Consider the following 9,852-nt stretch of genomic DNA (forward strand, 5'->3'; position numbering starts at 1 on the left):
GTACTGAGTTCGAGTTTTGGTCTTAATGTTGACTACCTTCTTGACAAATCATTTTGATGAGATTGATGTAGATATTAAATATTGAGACTGAGGTTTGTCACCAAATGGTAGGATTGCAGAGAGCAATATTAGGGATTTGGTCATGTGAAGAATTCCCAATGGCCATTCTCTTTGGCAAAAAGTAGGTTTATTTATAATAATAAATGAGACAAAATGAAGAGATACAATCAACACTAGAAATAGTAAATATGAAATAGATTTGGGAAAATATATAGTTAGCAAGGAAAGGTTTTTTAACAATTAACAATGGAAAAGACAAGTTCTCTGGTGAAACTCAAAATTAACCAAGAGAAAGGGAATATGCCATGAGGTGGGAGTATGCCATTAACTGAGAGGCTAAATCCATAGAGAATTTTAGCACCCTATACGAATAAATTAGCTACAAGTAAGAGAAATACACCATGAGGCATGGGGGAGGAGTAAGATTTATATGGGAAATTTAACTTCAGGGGTTTGACCTAACTTGACTGACTGACTGGCTACAGTAAGGTAGGGTTACCCAAGACCACCACTGGGGATGGAATTGTAAAGTTGAGCTGATCCCCATCAATGCCCTTCCCTTATTGCCTCTGGGAGTAATCTCATCAGTATTTCAGGCTTTCTCTGCCAACCTCAGTGACCCAGAATCTCATCAATTTAAACACTCGGAATGAAATTTTTAAAGATTTATCAAAGCCCTACTATGCGCCAGACTTTTAGCAAAAGATGAGATTTTCATTGGAACTGAAAGGAAGCCAGGAAGGGCAGCTAGGTGTGGGGGGGATGTAGGACCTGCCAGAGTGTTAAGAAGACCTGGAGTTCAAATCCACCCTAAACCACTTCCTAGTTGTACAGGCAAGTCATTTAATCCCAATTTCTTTAACAACAACATGTAAAGAAAACCAGAGAAGTCAGTAGGTCAGAAGCTGAGGAAAGAGAAAATTACAGGCATGGGGAACAGTCAGAGAAAATACCCACAACCAAGAAAAATGGAGTATCTTGTTGCTAGATCAGCAAAGAGCTAGTTTCTTTGGATCAGAGTTATGTGAAAGGGAATAAAGTGAAAAAATCTGGAAATTTAAGAGGGGACTAGGTTATGAAGGGTTTTGAATGCCAAATAAAATATTTTATTTGTATTTCATCATGGAATAGGGGGTAATTAGAGTTTACTGATCAGGAAGACAATGACATGGTTAGTTAAACTAACTTTAGGAAAATCATGTTGGTAGCTGATTCGGTTAAAGTGGAGAAAGATTTGTGGCAGAAAGTCACTGCAACAGTCCATACATGATGTGATGAGGATCTGTACCAGAGTGGTGGGAGGCAGAACCAGGAAAGAAGGGGCAACTGTAAGAGTAAAACTGTCAACAGATTGAATGTGGGGGGGTGAGAGAATGAAGAATTGGAATAAAATAAGAATGTAAATCTTACAGCATTATAAAAAGGTGAAGTCACAAAATTATGGAATTTTAGAGTATATTAAAAAATGAGACTCATTTACCACATACCCCACAAATAGTAATCTAGTAGCTCCTCATAATTTCTAGAATCAAATACTTTTGTGGGGCTTGGGTTTTAGTTTTTTGTTTTTATTTGTTTGCATTTAAAGAGTTTCACTTGAACTTGGTTCCCTCCCTCCTTTTTTTTTTTACTTTTCTGGATCATACCATATTTATTAGTATTCTTCTGTTTCCTCCTTTTCATAAACAAAGTGACAATCTATTCTCCATTCAGGAGAGAATACTTATAAGGAAAGTGACTATATAAGGACCTTGATTTCCATAGATGCACCAGGCAAGCAAGTTCTGAAGGCACTTTATTTTTTATATTTATTAATATATAAAATTATAATAATAAACATTTAACGAACTATTTAACAAATATTGCACATGACATTGATAAACAAAATATATGCATATACTATGGACATTTATATACATAGGTATACATATGTATATATGTGTACATGTGGTATGAATGTGTTATATTTATTCATATACATATGCGTGTATGTATTTATCATTTCCCACATTATAATATAAACTTGGTTCCTTATTATCTTGCCAGGATATCTCTATTATCTTTTTGCTCCAGTCCTCACTCTTTGGTTCTACCATGCTGGCCTTATGAGAGAAACTCTCCTCTCTGAATTCATATAGTGGGTAACTGCTGCTAAATATATATTAACCACAATGCAGAAATTATGGAAGTAAAAATCTAGATTTCATTATTTTCCTCAAGCATGGGTTCAGGCCTCAGAACAATCATGAGGGTTCTGATAAGACTTCTTATATGCAATATTATATCATCACACCAGAGAAATAATTATTTTACATATTGCAATCTTATACATTCATCTTGGGGCAGACAGGTGGTTCAGTGATTCAAATCTTGCCTCAGACACTTACTAGCTTAACCCTATTTGCTTCAGTTTCTCATCTGTAAAATGAGCTGGAGAAGGAAATGGCAAACCATTCCAGTATCTCTGCCAAGAACCCCCCACTCCCAAATTAGACACAACTGAACAACAACAAAATCAGGATAATAATTGCACTATTTATAAAACACTTTGAAAACCCAAATATGGTATGAGATTGTCACAAATCATACATGGGTGATTTGATGTAACTGTTTACAAAAAATCTATATCTATATAGAGAATTTCCTTCCAGAGAACAAATATAGTGTTCTATACTCCAGATTCTTGCCAAGAAAACCATAAATGGTTTTACAAAGAATTGGACATGACTGAAAAAACTGAACAATTTTCTTCCCACATAACACTCCATCTCTGCATTCCATGTCTAGAATGCTCTCTTCTTAGCTCAATCTCTTAAAATCTCTAAGACTCAGCTCTTTCTCTAGATCTTCTGGTTAACTTTCTCCTCCAAAATTACTCTATATCTATGTTGTATGTGTCTTGTACCTACAGATAGAAAGCCTTTGAAACACAGAGAAATGCATGATGGGAGTTGAAATTTGATGAATCAGAATGGAACCTTTTGGATCTGTCATTGTCAAAATGAGGGCTAGAACTCCTGAGCAAAACTGATGAGCCAAGATCCTTACTGGGTAGCAGATTCAAAGAGGGAGGAACAGCATCAGCACAGGGACAGACTGTGGTTGGGGAGATAAAGACATTTCAGCAAGAGCTTTCAATGAGAACTCAGCCTCCATGCGTGAAGCAGCTTGAATTCTTTGTCTCAGTTTACCACAATTTTCTGTTTCTATAATTGCCTAAGAGTAGGGTGTGGCTAGAACAGAGCAGAACTTGAATTAGAGAAGGGACAGGAAATGTTTAATTTCCTGCCTTTTGCCTCTCTGCTTGCAGACATTTTTCTACTGGATTTCTCTTATTTCTTTAAGATGTTCCTAGTTTCTGGTGTTTTAGTTTTAATAAAGCTACCATCAATCATAAATTTCAAGTGATCTATATAGTCTTGATTATAAATAGGGTAGTGTAGTGAAAAGGGCCAGAGTATAGCATAGCTTAGACCAGAGAGAGGAAGACAAAGATCTGACCCCTTTGTCTAAAACAGGTACTTCGGGGGCAGTTAGGTGATCTATTAGATAGATTATCATTAGATAGATTATCATCTATTAGTCAATAGAGTACTAGGCCTGAAGTCAGGAGGACCCAAGTTCAAACGGACCTCAGACACTTAACACTTCTTAGCTGTGTGATCCTGGGCAAGTCACATAACCCCAATTGCCTAAAAAAATTAATAATAATAAAATAAAATACATACTTTGGAGACCTTGTTCAACAATAGAACTGATGAACTGAGCCACCATTTAATATGGAAAAAGAATATGACAAGACTATATGTTGTCATCTAATTTATTTAACTCATATACAAACACATCATATGAAATACCATACTAGATTTAGGGTTAGAGTTAGTTAGAGTTAGGGTTAGTCAGAACTGAGCTTGCTGGGAGAAATATAAACAATTTTAGATATTGTTGAATATCTGATTCACTCTGATGCTAGAAAGTGAAGAAGAATGAAGGGGCCTCTTGATGAGAGTGAAAGAGGAGAGAGTAAAAGCTGGCTTGAAGCTTAAACAACAACAATTAAGATCTTGGCAACAAGTCCATTCACTTCCTAATAAATAGAGGAAAAAGAAATGGAAGCAGTGTCAGATTTTATGTTCTTGGGCTCAAAGATCACTGCAGATGGTGACTGCAGCCCTAAAATTAAAAGACTGCGTGGAAGGAAAGCTACAGCAAATCTGGACAGCAACTAAAAAGCTGACAAAGGTTTGTGGAGTCCAAGATAGGGTTTTTCCAATACCAAAATATAGCTGTGAGAACTGGCCTACACAGAAAACTTAATACCACAGAATTTACACTTTGGAATTGTGGTGTTGGAGAGTCCCTTGGACAAGAAGGAAATCAAATCAGTTGATACTTAAAGAAATTAATTCAGGTTGTTCACAGGAAGATCAAATAGTAAAGTTGAAGCTTAAATACTTTGGCCATATAATGAGAAGACAGGATTCATTAGAAAAGTCCCTGATATTGGGAAAGATTGAAGGCAAAAAGAAAAGGGGATGGCTGAGGATGAGATGGATAGTCATGGAAAACAACAAACATGAATTTAGACAGACTTTTAAGACATAGTAGAGGATAGAAGGGCCTGATGTGCTGAATGATTAAACAACAATCAACAATAGAGTTTTATGGGTTTGATTATTAGTAGCTTTTGATAATAAATTTAATAATTTTAATAAACTTCTCAAAAAGAGAATTTAAAGTATATATATGAAATTTTTTTCTGTTCCTCAGACTTAAAACACCATAAGCCAGATAGCCATGATGGTCTGGTGAGGGGGAGAGTTACATGAGAGTTACACTCTCTCTCCTCCCCCTCAATCCCCATTTTTTTTTTCCTGGAGCACATCCAGTGGCTTGCAGCGCAGTAGCATCCAGTAGAAAAAGCAGTTATTTTGGGAAGAGCAGTTATATCCCAAAATTCCAAAGGTGGGAGCCAGAGAAATGAGGATATACCCCTCTCCTGCTTTCCATCTTAAACTTCCAAACCTCTCCAGACAGTGACACCTGTTGGTTATATACCTGTATCATAACCATCATCATAATCATCATTATCATCACAATATGCACTTTACATATATATGTCTTCCCCCTTAGAATGAAAGCTTTTTGAAAGCAGGGACTCTCTACTTTGTATTCCTAGCACTTAACATAGTGTCTGCTACATTGTAATCACTTAATAAATCCTGTTGTTGATAAAATAGGGTTTATCTCTAAGGCTAAAATGATATCTTTTGCTACATCACTGCCTATTTTGGAGTTTTTTTGGTAAAAAGGTCAGATTGAAGTTGTTAGAAACTGCATACAGTGTCTTCTCCCCTTTCATCTTCCCTTTTAGCCTGCTTTGATCTTTGATCTGACATGATGATAATGTGACTCCACAGGTAGCTGACTCAGAAATGACTCCACAAAATCTTACTCTGATTGGTTATCCTAGCATGGAGATGACGCTGTGGAGGCTACTCCAGGAGAATATAAACTTCAGGAGTCTCAACCATGATAGAAAAGCTTCAAGTATGGTACTTGAAACAGACCAAATCTGTTGTCCAAAGTGTAGGGAGAAGCATATCTCCAGGAGGAGAACCACTAAGTAACTGATTCATTGGCTAAGAAAACACAAAAAACTTAGAAAAATACAAAATTATCCTGAGTGCTATGCAGATCCTCTTCATTTCTGCAGTGGGAGAGGAGAAAAGTGGCAGAAGAATTATGTATCTTAGACTGTCAGTAAACATTAATTGTTTAGAGTCTAAATCTGAGACTCTTGTCCAGTGACCAATGAATTAATGAACTTGGAAGAACTGAACCATATCAAAGCTAATGGAAAGCAAATGGGTTCTCCTTGGAGAGGTAATAATAATAATAATGAGGAGGAGGAGGAGAGCTGACATTTATAGAAAACTGTAAGGTTTTCAAAGCACTTTGCATGCTTTCTTTCATTTGTTCAATAAACAGATAGGCAGAATTGGTTCATCATTAATGAGACTTTCACTTTTGTCTTTGTATTGCCAGTGCTAATGTATGCTAATGTGTATGCCTGGCACACTGTAGGTGCTTAATGGATGCTTGTCATTTTTTTTTTTAACATTCAAAGGCAACACAAAACTTTAAAGGATATTCAGTCATGTTGCCTTTGCCTCGACGTCTTCAAGTTAAGCATAAGCAAAAAGACTACCACAGAGATAACTGTAATTTATGAACTTGCTTCTCTTGTAGATGAAGAGAAATTCTATGAATAACTCAATGATACTTCCCATAGGCAACATAAACTTTCATATTTGGTAACTTCAACTGAAAAGTAAGCATACAGAGGAAATATATTTTGGAAAATAAGGATCCAGATTAAGAGAGAGAAGGCATATGCTTAGTTTACCTAAAAGCATAACATATTATAAATATTTTCTTTAAAAGTTCCTAAATATGACAAATACTTAATATGATCCTGTACCACCACTATCCCCTCAAAAAAGGGAAAGGAAAGGGAGAAAGGAAAAAGAAGGAAAATGACAAGCTGGAAACTCCTGATGTGGGAGTCATTTTTATTTTTTGGAATTACGGGACACTTTATTCAGAGATTCAGATCAATACTAAGATGTTGCATGAAGTGGTAGGTAGAGTAGCTAAGTTGATTGGTTTTCAAATATTGCTTCTCTTTCACTTAACCTAGCTGGGCAAGGAGTTTAATAGCTGTCTCAATTTCCTCATTAGTAAAATGGGGATAATAATGCCAATAGCACCTGCTTCACAAAGTTGTTATAAGGCTTAAAAAAATTAAGTAGGTAAAGTGCTTTGCACTATATAAATATGTTATTATTGTTGCTGTTACATCATCATTGTCATAATTACCAACTGTATATGCCCAGCCTTGACTACATCCTGGACCCTGCTTACAAGTGTGTGTGGGGGAGATCCATGGATAATAATAGCACATTATCAAGCATCAGCTTGATATATAATTTCCCTAAATTGTCTCCCATTTATACTATAAGTTCAGGCCTCCCTTGGGACAGGTTTAAGTATCACAGGGGATATGTCAATAAATGTTTTTTGATGGATTCTTAGCTGCACCTGAGATCACAGGACAGGGGTGGAGCAGCAGGGAGACTTCCTGGCCCCACATCAGGCTCCCCTTTGACTTCACCCCAGCTACCAGTTGAAGGTAAACCCTCAGCAAAGGTGACTCCTCTGCTTTTAGCCATTTACTTGGAATCTCTCCCTCTGCAAGCACACAGATGGGCTAAGTAACTCACTCAGCTCATTCAACAAGCATTTATAAAGTGCTAACTGGGGTCCTAGGACAAGAACATGGCAAGTATCTGCCCTCAGAAACACATTTCACTTTCTTTTGCTTGTGACCTTCCTTCTTGCCCTGGCAAGGGCCATGAATCTGTCCCAATGCAAGTATGGGGGGTGGGGAAGGAGGAGGAGAATCCAAAGTCTCCAGAGAATGATGGAGATCATCTTGTCTAGTCCACTTTGCCACATTCTGAACCAGCAAGTGCTCAGACGATCCTGAGTCCCAGGGAAATGTTTTAAATGTCTCATTCCTTCAACACCGAACTGTAATACAAGATGTGGCCTAAATTTGGAGCGACTGAAAGAACGATGAGTCACTGAAATCCAGCCTGAGACTGCTAACCCAAAGGGACACGATCTCCCGTGATCCTCTCTGCTTTTCGGGCCCCCAGGGAACCTCAGAGCTCCGGGCGTTTCTTTAGAGCACGGAGGCTGAGCTGGGCAGTTGGCTGCCCTTCTGACTTACTGTTTGTTTGGTACAGCTGGGCTAGAGTTCGGGAACAGGTCCCCTCTTTGTTCCGGGGTCTTGCAGAATGCCCGGTCCACTCAGAAAGGAATAAGAGCCCTTTTTCTTCTGATGGCCTGACCCATCTGTGTGTTATATAGCATTACAATGCAACAAGAGGGAAGACCGGTCCCTTACTGCAGCAGCCCACAATGGCTCCCTTCACTAAGCAGGAGGTTTCTCTGGTCTCGTGACTTGGAGACAGGCCTCCCTCCGTCTTGTAATCGGCTGGACTGTGTTCTTAAAGGAACACTCAGTAGCTGAGAACCGCTGCTATTTTTGTGGCTTAGGTTCTAATATCATTTACTGGCAGTTGTCCTATCTTCTTTCTCCTTTCTCCCCTTCTCTTTTTCTCTTTCTTTTTCTCTGTCTCTATTTCTTTCTCTCTCTCTCTCTCTCTCTGTGTCTCTGTTTCTTTCTCAGCCTCTCTCCCTCTTTCTGTCTCACTTTCTTTCTGTCTCTCTTTCCTTCTCTCTCTCTACCCCTCTTTGTCTTTCTCTGTGTCTGTGTCTCTGTCTCTCTCCTTGTGTCTCTCTGTCTCTGTCTCCTTCCCTTTGTGTCTCTGTCTGTCTGTTTCTCTCACTCACTCTGTGTCTCTCTGTCTCTGTCTCTCTCTCTGTTTGTCTATCTCTCTCTGTCTCTCATAGACTCTCTCCCTCCCTCCCTCCTTCTCTCTCGATCCCTCTCTGTCTTTCTCTGTGTTGCTGTCTCTTTGTCTTCCCCTGTCTCTGTGTTTCCCTCTGTCTCTCTATCTGTGTCTGTTTGTGTGTCTGATTGTTTGTGTGTGTGTTTCCCCCTCTCTCATTCTTTTTCTGTCCCTTCTTCCTTCTCTCTCTGTCCCCCCCCCATGTTTTTGTGTTTTTCTCTCTCTCCGTCCCTCCTTCCTTCCTTTCCTTCTCTTTTTCTCTCCCTCTCTTCCTTTCCTCTTTTCCTCTCTCTTTCTCTCTCTCTGTCCTCTCCCCCTCCCTCTCTCCTTCTCTTCTTCTGTCCCTCTCTCTCTCTCCTTCTCTTTCTCTCTGCTCCCTTTCCCCCTCCCCTTCTTCCCTTCCTCTTCCCCGTCCTTCCCTCCCTCCCTCTCCTTCTCTCTCTCTCTCCTCCTTTTCTCCCTCTCTCTTCTCCCTTCTCTCCCTATCTCCCCTCTTCTCTCCCTCTCTCTCCCCCCTTTTCTCTCTCTCTTTCTCTTTTTCAAACTTTTTCATATGTTGTCTTTCCCAACTAGACTGAAAGTTCCTTGCAGGCAGGGTCCATCTGTTACTTTCTTCCATTCTCAATCTTGTCATATTCCCTGACATACTTAACTTTTTAAAAAATATTTTATTTTATTTTATAATAACTTTATATTGACAGAATCCATGCCAGGGTAATTTTTTTTTTTACAATATTATCCCTTGCACTCACTTCTGTTCCGATTTTTCCCCTCCCTCCCTCTACCCCCTCCCCTAGATGGCAAGCAGTCCTATATATGTTAGATATGTTGCAGTATATCCTAGATACAATATATATTTGCAGAACCAAGCAGTTCTCTTGTTGCACAGGGAGAATTGGATTCAGAAGGTAAAAACAACTCGGAAAGAAAAACAAAAATGCAAATAGTTCACATTCGTTTCCCAGTGTTCTTTCTTTGGGTGTAGCTGCTTCTGTTCATCATTTATCAATTGAAACTGAGTCTTTGTCAAAGAAATCCACTTCCATCAGAATACATCCTCATACAGTAACATTATTGAGGTATATAATGATCTCCTGGTTCTGCTCATTTCACTTAGCATCAGTTCATGTAAGTCTCGCCAGTCCTCTCTGTATTCATCCTGCTGGTCATTCCTTACAGAACAATAAAATTCCATAACGTTCATATACCACAATTTACCCAGCCATTCTCCAATTGATGGGCATCCATTCAATTTCCAGTTTCTAGCCACTACAAACAGGGCTGCCACAAACATTTTGGCACATACAGG

The 9,852-nt window shown here is 38.8% G+C and overlaps 1 protein-coding gene across 1 annotated transcript in view; it reads right to left on the reverse strand.

Annotated features, from left to right (window-relative positions):
- Positions 1 to 8,893, reverse strand: part of DGLUCY (D-glutamate cyclase) — a 133,373-nt gene extending 124,480 nt beyond the window's left edge. Inside the window, 1 exon segment of the mRNA XM_051977411.1 lies at positions 7,859 to 8,893. The gene's annotated coding sequence lies outside the window, so the exon portion shown is untranslated.
- Between the last annotated feature and the right edge of the window lie 959 nt (positions 8,894 to 9,852).

Source organism: Antechinus flavipes, chromosome 2 (assembly GCF_016432865.1).
Source record: "Antechinus flavipes isolate AdamAnt ecotype Samford, QLD, Australia chromosome 2, AdamAnt_v2, whole genome shotgun sequence".
NCBI lineage: Eukaryota > Metazoa > Chordata > Mammalia > Dasyuromorphia > Dasyuridae > Antechinus > Antechinus flavipes.